Below are 15,831 nucleotides of genomic sequence, written 5' to 3' on the forward strand. Positions count from 1 at the left end.
TAAGGTGACTTATTTTGAATAGAGTTAGGTTAGAGGTAAAGGAGACTTTGAGATGGGATGCCTAAGACCCTTAAATAATCCTGAATTGGGCCAGCTGGGGGTTTTCTTGGCCATTTGCCAAGTTCCTTGCCAGTGAACATATGAACTTCTAAACTTTTCATCAGGAAAGTACAGCACAGTAAGTCTTCCCCCTTCTAATGAAGTTATTTATATAAACGATAACAAGGAAATAACATAGTTCATAGAACACTAATTTTTTTTTTTAACTTACATTGGGTCATCTCTGATAGAAGCTGCCTTTCAGTGCTCCACATGAGAAAGTAAAACTATTAAACAAAGATTGTTAGGAAGGAGGCAACAGCCAGTTTGTGGATATGGCTTTCTACCTAGACAAATCTCTTTTCTTTCTGCCTCCCCTAAGATAAGTGGTTGGGGTGGGATAGAGAGCAGGGGATGTCTAATTTCTGGCGTTTTAAAATAGTTCAACCCTTAAGAACAGAGACTTCACCACCAGAGGGTTGAGTAACTAGTATGAGTAATATTGCATTATTCATTAATATTACATTGAGCAGACAATAAAGAGACTTTGCTGAAAAATAATTATGTCTGACATCTAAAACTTACACTCACTAGTTTACAAAATGACCAATTATTTCCAGGGACCTAGCAAGGAAAAGGAATTTCCCCAGATCATTGGCCAAAAAGTCCCCTAAAACACATGGCAATCAAGGAATTTGGTTGAGTTGCACCTGAGACTTAGATACCCGAATGACTTCACCAGTTTATCTCCATTGTTCTGCACCCCCTGGATCTTCAGAAGACTCAGGAGCTAAAAAGAAGGCCTCTCAAAAACAGAAGACGGGGACTTCCCTGGTGGCGTAGTGGTTGAGAATCCACCTGCCAATGCAGGGGACATGGGTTCGATCCCTGGTCTGGGAAGATCTCACATGCTGTGGAGCAACTAAGCCCGTGTGTCACAACTACCGAGCCTGCGCTCTAGAGCCTGCAAGCCACAACTACTGAGCCTGTGTGCCACAACTACTGAAGCCCGCACGCCTAGAGTCTGAGCTCCACAACAAGAAAAGGCACCATAATGAGAAGCCCGAGCACAACAACGAAGAGTAGCCCCCGCTTGCTGCAACTAGAGAAAGCCCGCACACAGCAAGGAAGACCCAACGCAGCCATAAATAAACAAATTAATTAATTAATTTAAAAAAAAAAAACAGAAGACAGCCTGGACCCTAGAGAATAGTGGAAGATAAAGGGCAGACAGGTGTGATGAGTTATGGATGTTGCCAACACAAGAGCCCAGATGAGGACAGATCTACCTACTATATAGAAGAAATGAGCCAGGGGTAGTTGACCATATCAACATAGAAAGAGCATAGAGCCTCTCAAATGTAGCCCAGCCAAAAGGTACCATGCGAGAAGATGGCTCAATGTGGATGAGTCTTCAAAATTTTTAAGAGAAGCTAGAAAACTGAATGTTTATGTGAAAGCTCCTAGTTTCTAAACAGTGGCTCAAAAGAATTTTAAACACTGTGTGAGCCAACAAAACACATTTTCAGAGTTGAATTTCACCTATGAGCATACAGTTGCAACCACAGAGTTTTTCCTTCAAAGGTAAAATAGCAGAGTAAAAGACTATTGAGATTTCCAACTTAACCGGGAAGGGTCGAGTTAGGTATATTTTGGAAATTATTGTGTTGTTTTTGTTTTTGGTTTTTTCTGCCTTTCTGAGCACATGACATTGGCCCTAATTTACCTGAAAGTTTGAATCATCCATTGGCCTGGAGTAAAGATTAGGAATTTTCACAGAAAAAATTCAAAGAGAAAGACCAAGGTAATATTCAGCTTCTGATATTCACAAATGGTTTTCCGGGGTTTCCCTGGTGGCGCAGTGGTTGGGGGTCTGCCTGCCAATGCGGGGGACACGGGTTCGAGCCCTGGTCTGGGAAGATCCCGCGTGCCGCGGAGCAGCTGGGCCCGTGAGCCACAACTGCTGAGCCTGCGCGTCTGGAGCCTGTGCTCCGCAGCGGGAGGGGCCGCAACGGTGAGGGGCCCGCGCACCACGATGAAGGGTGGCCCCCGCTCGCCGCAACTGGAGAAAGCCCTCGCGCAGAAACGAAGACCCAACACAGCCAAAAAAAAATAAAAATAAAATAAATAAAATAAATAAATTTTTTAAAAAAATGGTTTTCCTCAGTCTACTATGCCAGCAAGCAGTAAGCAGCCCCAGGTGGATGTGATAACCAGATAATAGTTTTATGTTCTAAGTAGTTAATCTCCCCACAGATTAATTTAAGTGAGCCACAGAGAATTCAGCATGTTTTTCCATTCAATGATACTTCTATAAAATAGAACTCTCTTCTAATGCAGAAAAGTCTAGGTAATTACTCATGTCGCATCTAGTAGGTAGCAGCAGGGCAATGTTAGTCCCAGGAAGCAGGTAGTAAGAGAGTCAGGCAAAGGAGCCATTTCTGGTATCAGCAATTCAGGAGTTTAAGGTTCAAGGTGAACAGAAATCTAGGAACAGGAAGTCACGTCAGAGCCAAGACAAGAGGCCCCGTCACCACAGAACAAAGTAGATTGGAATCACCAAGTCTCAAAAGTCAATGGAAGTAAGATCTAGAACTGCCCTATCCAACATGGTAGCCTCTAGACACATTTAAATGTGTCTGGTCTGAATTGAAATGGTCTATAAACCTAAAACATACACTGGAGTTAGAAGGTGTTATGAAAAAGAATGTAAAATGTCTCATTAATAATTTTTTATTTTAATTACTTGTTGAAATGATAGTATTGAATATTTTAGGTATATTGGGTTAGATAAAATATAGTTAAAACTCATTACACCTGTTTTGGGTTTTTTGGTTTTTGTTTTAGTTTTTTTTACTTTTTTAGTGTGACTACTAGAAAAATGTAAAGTAACATATGTATCTCATATTGTATTTCTGTTAGTCCAAAAGTCAGAACCCCAGAGTCACCCTGCTGGCAAGCATGCAGTCCACACTCTTCTACACTTCCTGATGAACTAAGGAAGGAGGTTTTGCCCTGTGGCAAAGCTGGAGGGTCGCTTTAGGTCTTCACACACAGAAAGGGAAGTTAGAGAAATAGAGAATGCTAGTGAAAACTATACCTGATTATGGTTACTAGAATGATAGAAGAGCTGAGATAATAAGAAATGTTTATAAAATTTAAAAAAGAAAATTTAAAGCAAAATTAAAAGAAATATAAACACTGAAGTATAATAAGATATATTTATTGGTATTTGATAGGCTTTATTTTTTTAGAGCAGTTTTAGATTCACAGCAATATGGAACAGAAGGTACAGAAATTTCCCATATACACCCTGCCCGCACACATGCATAGCCTCCCTCATTATCAACATCCCACACCAGAGGGGTGCATTTGTTACAAATGATGTGCCTACATTGACACATCATAATCCTCCACTTCCATAGTTTATATTAGGGTTCACTCTTGATGTTGTACATTCTGTGGATTGGACAAATTTATAATGGCACGCATCCACCACTATAGTATCATAGAGAGTAGTTTCATTGCCCCCCAAATCCTTTGTGCTCTGCCTATTCATTCCTTCCTTCCCCACCAACCTTTGCCAGCCACTGATCTTTTTACTGTCTTTATAGTTTTACCTTTCCCAGAATGTCATATAGTTGGAATCATACAGTGTATAGCCTTTTCAGGCTGACTTCTTTCACTTAGCAACAGGTATTTAAGTTTCCTCTATGTCTTCTCAGGGTTTGAGAGCTCCTTTGTTTTTAGTGCTGAGTAATATTCTATTGTTTGTATGTACCACAGTTAACTTATCCATTTATCTACTGAAGGACATCTTGGTTGCTTCCAAGTGTTGGCCATTATGAATAAATCTTTTCTAAACTCCATGTGCGAGTTTTTGTGTGGACATAAATATTCAGCTCCTTTGGGTAAATACCAAGGAGCGTGATTGCTGGATCATATAAGTATATGTTTAGTTTTGTAAGCAACCACCAAACTGTCTTCCAAAGTGGCTGTACCATTTTTCATCCCCATTGAATGAACTCTCATTTGTTGAATAAATGAAGAAGGTGTAGTATATTTGTTTACAATGGAATAATATTCAGCCATGAGAAAGAATGAAAGTTTGCCATTTGCAACAACACAGATGGACCTAGAAAGTATTATGCTAGGTGAAATAAGTCAGAGAGAGAAAGACAAATACTGTACAGCTTCACTTATATATGGAATCAAAAGACAAAACAAATGAACCAACATAACAATATAGGAACAGAGTCATAGATCCAGAGCAATGAATGAGAGTTCCTATTGCTCCACATCTTGCCAGGACTTGACATTATTAATGTTCTGGATGTTGACCATTCTAATGGGTGTGTAGTCTTATCTCCTTGTTGTATAGATACCTTTGTCACCAATCTTTTAGACTACTACATCACTAGTCAATGTAACCAAACCTGAGGCTTTCATGCGGTGACCTGGGAATAGCAGTTGGTCCACAGCTTGTTCTTGGTTCCAAGATCTCCAGCCAGGCTGGCTCAATGCCAAAAATCAAAACAAAACAAAACAAACAAACAAAACCCCCAAAACTATTATATCCATCCTTCTGCTAGAATTTTTGTTCACCCAAATCTTCACCCCAACATAGAGCACCTGACTCTTACCGTATATTACTAAAGATTTAATATTTCTTTTAAAATAAAATCTAGACCTCTTACCATAGTTTACATAATTTAGTCCCTGCTTACTGCTACAGCCTTGTTGCCCACCCCTCACTCACTATGTCACTGACATACTGGAATGAATGGCAAAATCATTCCCATCCAGAAACTTTGCCCTTCCTTTTTCCTCTACCTGGAATAGTCATCTCTCAAATCTTTGTATGGTTGACTCCTTGTCATTCAGGTTTCGACTCAAATGTTACCTCTTTAAAGAGGCTTTTCTTGTGATATTGCTCCCATCACTCTCTATCTCATTACCCTATTTTACTTTCTTCAGAACAATTATCACTGTCTGAAATACCCTTATTTTTGACATATTTATTGTTAGTTTCCCCACTCTTCCCTCAACTGTAAACTCCACAAAAGCAGGAACATGTTCACTGCTGTATCTTTATTGCAGGGTTATCACAAACAGTTGTATAGATCGTGTACTGCACGATCAGGTCATAGTCTATGTGTGTACATACATGGCACCTTGCTCTCCAGGTGCCTGGCACATAGTAGGTGTTCAGTAAACATCCAATAAAGTGAAGGAAAAGTTGTCTTTATCCTTCAAGATCCCCTACGATTCCTTCAGCTCCTTCTGTTTATTTGTGACCCAGGAGGATAAGATTGAAATATTAATATAGAAAAAATGATTTCTAGCCTAGAAAATTCTTTCCAAGTCTTTTTCAAATCAACGAATTCCCTGGCATCTAAATTCTAAGTCTGAACCTGTTTATTCTAGTTTGGAAAAGCCTTCAGACATTACCCCCAACCTGACACAGGACCTATGTTATTCTCATTTTATTATCAGAAACTTCATCTTTTCATAATTGCTCTTGTTAGCTGAAAGATCCTGGCAAGTTTGAACTCATAGTACTCACTATTGATATCACTCATTTGGGAATTTTTTCGTGAGTTGCCATATGAAATTTCTCCTACTTTTGTATATATTACCATCTAGCCCTTTGTTTTTTCATCTAACTTTTCATAGTGTGCTCCAGTCTGCCTTTCTACATTTTGTTGAGGTAACACACTGATTATTTCACTTTAAATTCTGTAGACTATTAGTCAAATGTCTCACACACAGTAGGTCCTCCATATCAAATGCTAATTTGAGCTGATTTAACTTTTTTACGGCTGAATTTCTGATTCAGAATAAAATCTTTAAAAGAGACCGGGCTCCCTTTCTCAAGGTATATCAATAAAAACACTTAAATATATACCTCCAACAGTTAATAATGTTTATTTAGAGGTCACTGGATTATGGTGGGGTTTTTTCTTTCTGAAATTTTCCAACTTTTCTCATTGAGTTTAGAAAAATTTTCAGTTGGAAAAATAATGGAAGTACATTATGTTTTTTAAAGGCAATACAATAATTAAACATGTCAGAACTAGGTTTTAAAGACTTAAGTCCCGCTGAGGAGTCAGGAGGTTCTATTCCTGAGTCCAGGCCTTCCCCCATGTTGCCTATGAATGTGGTTGCAGAATTTGCCAGAGGGGAAAAAAAGTTGGGAGATGGAGCAATCACTGCAGGTCAGACCGAACTTAAGCAGAGAGAGGCTGGAGAAACAGTTCGAAGCTGGAAATAAGAAGGCCATTTTATTTCATTTAATTCATTTTATTGAGCATTTACTACATGCCAGGCATTTTCAAATTTATGATCTTACTTTAACCCTTATGCTACTCTATATAAGGTATTTATACACCCATTTTCAGATGGGGCAAATAACTTTCTCAGAAATACAAATGATTTGCACTAGGTCACACAGCAAGTAAGTAACAGAGACGAGTCTCAACTTCACAAGGGTTCCTCACAAGATTCAAGCAAGAGAAGCTTGTGGTTTGGTACTAAGGTGACAATTGTTAAGTTTCCAGAGTGATGCTGCTTGGAAAAATCTTGGTGCACTTTGCTTAGCTAAGTTCAGGCATTTTAAAGGAGCCCATCAAACCAGATTAAATAGTTACCTACATTATGTTCCTGCACCAGCAAGCAAGTAGGAGATATATTTTAAGGATTCCTGGGATTCAGACTCCACAGGCCTTGCTCAGTCATCACATTTATTCATATTTGCCCAAATCACAGGGTGGGGTTGGGAGGATGAGGAGCTCATAGATTTGCAAGCTTCTACTCTGCCAGTCTAATACAATGTAAAGAACTGGCCAAGAGCCCGGTCTCTGGAGTAAGGCAATCTCAATTAAATTCTTTGCTCTGTTTCTTCCTAGCTGGTTGACCCTTAGTCCAGGTACTTAATCTCTCTGAGGCTTAATTTCCTTCTCTGTATAAAGGAGAAAACAGTAGTAATTATCTCATAGGTTTTAAGGAGTAAATGAGATAATATATGTATAGCATTTAGTTCAGTACATGACATATTGTAAGTATTAGGTTCATGTTAGTCATTATGATCATCTCATTAATTCCTCATTGTGTTCAGCCCTGACTAGTTTCTCTTTCTGGTGATGACAGCCAATTTTAGTGCTCTGCCATCTCCTGAGTCAAGGCCATTGCCCCTCCAGCGCTGGTTCCAGCTCAGATGTGTGAGGTGAAGAACATTTTACCCTTGTGGTTGGCCTGAGTGCCTCAGTTGCTGCTTCTTTTCTGTTTAGTTATGTCATAGGAGGAGGCAAAGTCCAGGGAAAGTATAGTTGTTTAAGATCTCAGGATTCACGGCTAGATTGCTTGTTTCTGCCACTTACTTAACCTCTGTTCTTCAGTTTCCTCATCTGTAAAATGGTGATAATAAGAGTACCTACCACCTTATTACTAGTTTTAGTTTGGGAGGGTTAAATGATTAATTCAGAAAACATGCTTAGGACAGTGCTGAGTGAATAGAATGCTCAATAAATGATAGGTACTGCTATTACTTAAAATTCACGTATGAACAAATTGAGATTCAGAATTATATATCTGGTGTCAGAGCTGTGATTTGAATCCAAGTCAGTACAGTGCTAAAGTCTAAGCCCCTGTTACCAATCATAACCACTTTTGCAGGGAAACAAAATATGTACTTATTATTTTAAATTGTATAATGTTTGTTTAAATAAAATGTTTAAAGATAAATACATGTATGAATAGATATTGTATATACATATATTGGGTTGGCAAAAACATTCATTCAGTTTTTTTCGTAAGATGACTCTAACAGTGTTTAGATGTCTTTAACTTCATTCGAAACAATTTTGTTAGATTGTATTGTGACAGCTGTCATATCAGCGTGCATTTAAAAAAAAAACTTATCAAAATTGGTGAATTTTTGTGTAGCCACTTGAATATTGAAGATGGAAGAAAAAAAGCAACATTTTCAGCATATTATGCTTTATTATTTCAAGAAAGGTAAAAACGCAACTGAAATGCAAAAAAAGATTTGTGCAGTGTATGGAGAAGGTGCTATGACCGATCGAACGTGTCAGAAATGGTTTGTGAAGTTTTGTGCTGGAGATTTCTCACTGGACAATGCTCCACGGTCGGGTAGAACAGTTGAAGTTGATAGCAATTAAATTGAGATAATAATTGAGAACAATCAATGTTATACCATGCTGGAGATAGCCGCATACTCAAAATATCCAAATCAACTGTTGAAAATCAACGTGTTGCACCACGTTGGTTATGTTAATCGCTTTGATGTGAGGGTTTCACATACGTTAAGTGAAAAAAACCTTCTTGACCGTATTTCCGCATGCGATTCTCTACTTAAACATAACGAAAACATTCCGTTTTTAAAACAAATTGTGACAGGCAATGAAAAGTGGACACTGTACAATCATGTGGAACGGAAGAGATTGTGGGGCAAGTGAAATGAACCACCACCAACCACACCAAAGGCCGGTCTTCATCCAAAGAAGGTGATGTTGTGTATATGGTGGGATTGGAAGGGAGTCCTCTATTATGAGCTCCTTCCGTTAAACCAAACAATTAATTCCAACAAGTACTGCTCCCAATTAGACCAACTAAAAGCAGCACTCGACGAAAAGCGTCCAGAATTAGTCAACAGAAAACGCATAATCTTCCGTCAGGATAACGCAAGACTGCATGTTTCTTTGCTGACCAGGCCAAACTATTACAGTTGGCTGGGAAGTTCTGATTCATCCGCTGTATTCACCAGACACTGCACCTTCGAATTTCCATTTATTTCAGTCTTTACAAAATACTCTTAATGGAAAATATTTCAATTCCTGGGAAGACTGTAAATGGCACCTGGAACAGTTCTTTGCTCAAAAAGATAAAAAGTTTTGGGAAGGTGGAATTATGACATTGCCTGAAAATGGCAGAAGGTAGTGGAACGAAATGGTGAATACATTGTTTAATAAAGTTCTTAGTGAAAATGAAAAATGTGTCTTTTATTTTTACCTAAAAACCGAAGGAACCTTCTGGCCAACCCAATATATGTATTTATATTGTGTTAATTTTAAACAGTAGGTTTTTTCCCCCAAAATAAATCTCACGTGGAATTCCAGTAACATTATGAAGCAGATAAGAAGTCATGTGGTTGAAGGGACAAGTAGATGCAAGCAGAAAATGGGAAGATCATGGGTGGGTCTGTGGCCTTCCCCAGGCCTTTCCATCATGATCAGAAGTCCCTTCTCCAAGCTGGGTTTGAGAAACAGCATTAGTTTTCTATTGCTGCCATAACAAATTACCACAAATTTAGTGACTTAAAGCAACACAAATTTATCATCTTAAAGTTCTGTAGGTCAGAAGTCTGGCACAGGTCAAAATCAAGATGTCAGAAGAACTGCATTCCTTTTTGGAGGCTCTAGGGGAGAATCTGTTTCCTTTCTTCTCCCAAATTCTAGTGGCTGTCTGCATTCCTTGGTTCATGGCTCACTTCTTCCATTGTCAAAGCCAGCAACAGGGGGTGGAGTTCTTCTCACATCACGTCTCTCTGACCCTTCTCCTGTTGTGAACTTTCTCTCCAATTTTAAGGACTCACATGATTATATTGGGCCTACCGGGATAACCCAGGATCATCTTCTCATCTTAAAGTTTATAGATTTGATCACATCTGCAAAGTCTGGGATTAGGGCATGAACATCTTTGGTAGGCTAGGGGCAGTATTCTGCCTACCACAGCTCCACAGAACACAGCATTTTGAAAACCACAGTATTAGGGTAAACATTACTAACTTTTTTTCTAGTTACTGAAAGTTGATGACGTTTTAGTGGATTACAGAAAAGTGAATCATACACAAACCGATTTTTTCACATTAATATATTTTTTTTAAAGATGTCACATAGTAAAAGGGAGAAAAAAAGGAAGGCAGTATAGTCCAGGTTATTAAGCTAAGTACAAAAATGTTTATTTTGGCTGGCTAATTACAAAAGTTATGACGCTAGTTACAAAGGATACAAATTACATTTAGCATGATTTTAATTATTTGTATTTATTTATACCCTGTCTTATTCTACAAATATTGAGGCAGATAGGCTTTAAAAGTTTGCCATTTATGCACACTGCATTTAGCCAACAGGAGAGAAAATTGTTTTATTTATGGTTAGTATTTCTACAAAAAAGGAAGACATTTACAGGTGCTTTCTTTCACCAAAAATGCATGGTATATATAATTATTTGTGAAATATTAAACTTTGTATTACTTGGTATTTCTCATCAACTGAACAACAGAAAAAAGCATGGCTCTCATTCATATTAGCTTGAAAGAAATTTACTACATCTTACAGATATACAATATGTGCCTTTAGAAAGGTTATGCCTCTACTGCATGATATCACTTACATGTGGACTCTAAAAAAATAACACAAATGAATGTATATGCAAAACAGAAACAGACTTGCAGATACAGAAAACAAACTATATATATAGTTTACAAACTACACAATGGTAACCAAAGGGGAGAAGGAAAGGGGGAGGGGAAAATTAGGGGAACGGGATTAAGAACTACTATGTATAAAATAGATAAGCAGCAAGGATATACTCTATAGCACATGGAATCATAGCCATTATCTTGTAATAACTTTTAATGGAGTATTATCTGTAAAAAAACTGAATCTCTATGCTGTACACTTGAAACTAATATAATATTGTTAATCAACTATACTTCAATTTAAAAAAAAACAAAGAAAGGTTATGCCTGCGTGGCAATTTTTCTCTCCTGCGAACAGTCCATGAAGGAGATATCGTATGCTTTCAAGAGCTCCAGAGAAGGTGGCCTGCAGAGTTGACCAATCTCTGTTCACTCATTAAGGCCTCTCTGTTGCCACCCATGCCCACAGCTTCTTCTCACCATTTCTGCCCTTTCTAACCTCTGCCACTTCTGCAGTTACTACCTTTACTCTCCAATCTTCTTTCTTCTCTAACTCCCTCCACTAATCCCCTGCTTCATGGATTTAACAAGCAAAAGTTAGCAAAATTGCTTTTATGGGCAGGATTAATCAATCAGAGTACTCTGGTGGTTTTTCGTTTTGTTTGTTTGTTTGCTGGTTGGTGTGGTCAATCCAACCATCATGATGCAGAAGGCATAAGCATAAGCTCTGATTTGACACTTTCTCTGCAATGTTTACTTTAATTATGGGCTAAGAGTTGTACCTGAAGATTCAGAGTTGCTGAAGGATGGATGTTGGATAGGCAAGCATTTACAGTAACTGTATCAGAATAACAAACCGGTTCCAGACAAATTATTATGCTAAAAAAAAGAACTGCACAAGTGCTAAAGAAAAACTTAATGATTTGAACACTTTCCCAATATTAATTGGCCCTAAAATATGTATAAAAACAACGCACAAAGTATCAATTAGAAGCATGACAGGCATACATTATAAGCCTAAACCCATCTTTTTCTCTCTAAATCATTCATCAAAAAACAATTCTTCATTGATTAGTACAGACCGACAACAAAAATAAAGGGTAGATTAATTTTTTAAAGAAATCTATCTATTAAAAATATATGTTACCTAATTTGGTAAAATAAGCTAAAATTGGACTTAAGTTTACCATAACAATTAGTTAAGTGGCACTAACAGAAGCATTCACTGAGATAGCATACCACTGTTAGAAAAAGAGCCTGCAATGATAATATAGACACTATTTAAAAAAAAAAAAGTGAGGAAATATTTCTTTAAAAATACTGTGGTGTTAAAGAGATGTGGTTCTAAAAGGTAGTGCAATATTCACAGGATGAATTAAGAATGTTACCAAAATAATTAGATAGCAATTTTGGCTAGGTATTAAAAGTTATATAGTAATGGATTACTTTCAAATAGGATTCCTATCTGGTCACTGTAGAAGAAACCTAAATCAGGCATAATTAACTTGAATCAAATGTACACAAAAACTTTGTCTATGGTTCATTATTACCTTATATGGATTTTTAAAAATAAATGTATTTATTTATTTTTTGGCTGCGTTGGGTCTTCGTTGCTGCGCGCGGGCTTTCTCTAGTTGCGGTGCGCGGGCTTCTCATTGTGGTGGCTCCTCTTGTTGCGGAGCACGGGCTCTAGGCGCGTGGGCTTCAGTAGTTGTGGCACGAGGGCTCAGTAGTTGTGGCGCACGGGCTTAGTTGCTCCACGGCATGTGGGATCTTCCCAGACCAGGGCTCGAAACTGTGTCCCCAGCATTGGCAGGCAATCCGCTGCGCCACCAGGGAAGTCCCCTTACATGGATTTTAAATCAAACTCTATACCAAGGAAGTTAAAGCAATTTACAAATAAAGGCCAGAATAACTAAGTTAGCCTATGAGGTAGTCCTATTTCTCATCAGCATTATAATAGGGAACATTTTTATTTTTTAAAAGTACACTGTGGTGTTATATAATACTATGTCACAGACACTAGCATGGATATTAATGTCAGAGTATCTATCTCAAAAAATAGTAATTCTGAAGATTAGATATGAATCCAGATTGGTACCTTATGGATCATGTGTCCTTCGTTCTCGGTACAGTGTCAACCAAGCTCAACAAGTATTTGGTGAATTTGTCACCAAGTGGTTTAACTTTCAGTGTTACTCCTATGGCCAGATGCTAAATAAAAGCCAAAACCAGAGAATTGTTTTTCACATTTTAATCAAACCTTCACATTTAGAGGAACTTAGATGAATGGATTCGTCAAATCTATATTTGTGTTATTAACAACATCTTTGAATAATTAAAATGTAACCATTTCAAACTGAATTACATTTATAAATACATAATTCTACCTGGATTTTTTCAAGTGCCTTCCAACTGGTACTTATTTTCTTACACTCCACAGCTAATCCATTCTTCAATCCTGTCAGCTCTATCTTCAAAATTTATCCAGACTCTGACTCCTTTCCTCCACCTCCAATAATCCAATCACCTTTGCCTCCCATCTAGAGTACCCAAGTGACTTCCTAACTGGTCTCCCTGCTTCCACCCTTATCCCCTAAACACAGCAGACAGAGTGATCCTTTTAAATATGTCATATCATGTTACTCCTCTGCTTATAACTATTCACTGGCACCCCATCTCACTGAGAATAAACCCAACGACCTACAAGCCCCAAGCAATTCTGACCCTGGCTACGAATCCAACCTCATCTCCTACCATTTCATTCCTGCAAACTCTCCTTCACACTCCTTGCTTTTCTCTAAGCATCTCAGGGCCTTTGCACTCACTGTTCTCTTGCCTGTTTCACTCTTCCCTAGATATCTGCGTGGTTCGCTCCCCCTCTTCATTGAAGCTTCTCTTATCTCCTCTAAGGAGCCTTCTCTCCCCACCCTAAGACAGCACTCATTTTTTTCTCCTCCTCCTTCTCCTGATCTGCTCTTTCTTTCATAGAACGTATCACCACCCAACATATACTTATGTGATGGTTTGTTCATTTTATTTGTCTCTCTTCCCCTGGTATGGTGTAAGTTCCAGGAGAACAGGGATTTGTCATTTGGTTCACTCTTTCAGGAACTCCACTCTTTCAGAAACAAAATGGCTTTTTTACTGTTCCTGAAACATGCCAAGTTCTTACTCATCTTTCCTCTTGTTTCTTCTTGTGGCCGACTTGTGCACAGTACAGACAGGTCAACATCTCCTAAAGACTAGAGTGGTCCATAAACTAAACGAACAAATGATTAATTAGCTTTGTTTGTCAACATAGGTAAAATCTGTCAATTTATTGAGATTAAATGTTCGTTATTGTGTTGTCCCTATAAAAAGGAAAATATTAAGAAAAGTGATAACTGCTTTAAATTGAATAATTTAAATTTCATTTTGTACCCAGATATGCTGTCTTTTTGATCCCCATGACCCTGTAATAAAGGTAAAGCAGGTATTAATACTCAGAGGTGGATTTACTGTGAATTAAATTTCAGGACCCTTTATTTGTATGAGGCTTCTTGGGAGAGGTGCAAGGTGTATGTTTCTGTATTATTTTTCTTAATGTGATCTCCATGTGTTTTAGAGATCCTTCCTTGACCATCTTTACCAAACTAAACAATATTCCAAGAGCCCTCTGAAGAATGAGGATCTGTTTGGTGAAAAGGATGTGGGAAAAGCTTTCAAGCAGAAGGAATAGTGTATGGGGTACTAACGACAAGAGATTTCCTGAACTAACATAACAGAAGGCCAGGATTGACAGTGAAACTGGAAGAGCAGACAGAGGTCGGATCATGGTGAGGCTAAAAAGCAATGCTTAGGATTTGAGACTTTTATTTAACGGTCTTAAGCTAATATTTCTAAAAGATCATTCTAGCTGCACTGTGGAAATTTGTGGAAAATTTTAGGCCCAATTCTAAATTTGATTACACGTGTAAAATGCCTGCAAAGATGAATGGAAAATGAATCCAGGGACTGAGGCTAGAATGTATTGTTTTGTATTTTTATTATTTTTCTGCTCAAAAAGGTACATTTTCTTTATTTTTTAAAATGGGATTATTCCAGTTTTTTCCTGCCTAGTTTAAATCTCTAGAGATGCAGAGCAAATTTTATCATGATTTAAAAAAACTAATACAAAATATACACAGAAGAAAATGGAAAGCTAAGGCATGTGGGAAAATCAAAGTAATATGAATGTAAAACTATAATCACTTCTCTTTTATGCTTAGTAAACTAACTAAAATAATTATTAATAATACTCAAAACTATTAAAGTTGAAATGGAATGAAAACACAAACAATTTTAGTAGTATTGTCCATTTGGAGAAAAATATAGTACTAGATAACAAGAGCTAAAAAAATGTTTATATTGGGCTTCCCTGGTGGCGCAGTGGTTAAGAGTCCGCCTGCCAATGCAGGGGACACGGGTTCGAGCCCTGGTCTGGGAGGATCCCACATGCCGCGGAGCAACTGGGCCCGTGAGCCACAACTACTGAGCCTGCGCGTCTGGAGCCTGTGCTCCGCAACAAGAGAGGCCGCAATAGTGAGAGGCCCGCGCACTGCGATGAAGAGTGGCCCCCGCTTGCCGCAACTGGAGAAAGCCCTCGCGCAGCAACGAAGACCCAACACAGCCAAAAATAAATAAATAAATAAATTTATTAAAAAAAAAAAAAAAATGTTTATATCCTTGGATCCAACAATCCCACCTCTGTGATTTTTTTCAAAGACAACTTAAAAGAAGGAAAAAGTTTTTCATAAAACAATGTTCAGGTGGCAGTTGATAGTGACTATTAATGTCCTAAGGCAATGAGGCACAGACCTGGTGATGTTTTTCAGGATATAAAAGGTTGAGAGGTTCTGCAGCTTGGTATGCTTGTCTGGGGCTGGAGGCTTCAGGGTAGGATGCTTTCCTTGGCCAGACTAGAGTCCTTGTGAAGGTGCTGAGTATCTGGAAAAGATGAAATAATGTGAAAATGAATTGTCTCTTATTGTATGTAAGCCATCCCTCAGATTAGGGTTACTTTATGGTTATATTATTGTTAGGTTGTGACATTGTAATGAAATTTTAATGGGAAGACTTTTGTAAAAATACTTTTAGGAGGGCAAAGGATAAATCAATCAAACGAATCACCATGACATACCTCAGAAAATGGTGGCGCTGACAACCCAAGGAAAGGTATCTACTTCATAATTCCATGTATTCTTGTACTTTAAAATACAGCTCTATAATCAAGTAGTAAGAGTAGTAAAAATATACAGATTTGATCACTTTAAATAAGTATATGTCAAAAGTACATCATAGGCAAAATTATAATGTAAATAACTTAGAAA

Source organism: Balaenoptera ricei, chromosome 3, assembly GCF_028023285.1.
Source record: "Balaenoptera ricei isolate mBalRic1 chromosome 3, mBalRic1.hap2, whole genome shotgun sequence".
Taxonomy (NCBI): Eukaryota; Metazoa; Chordata; class Mammalia; order Artiodactyla; family Balaenopteridae; genus Balaenoptera; species Balaenoptera ricei.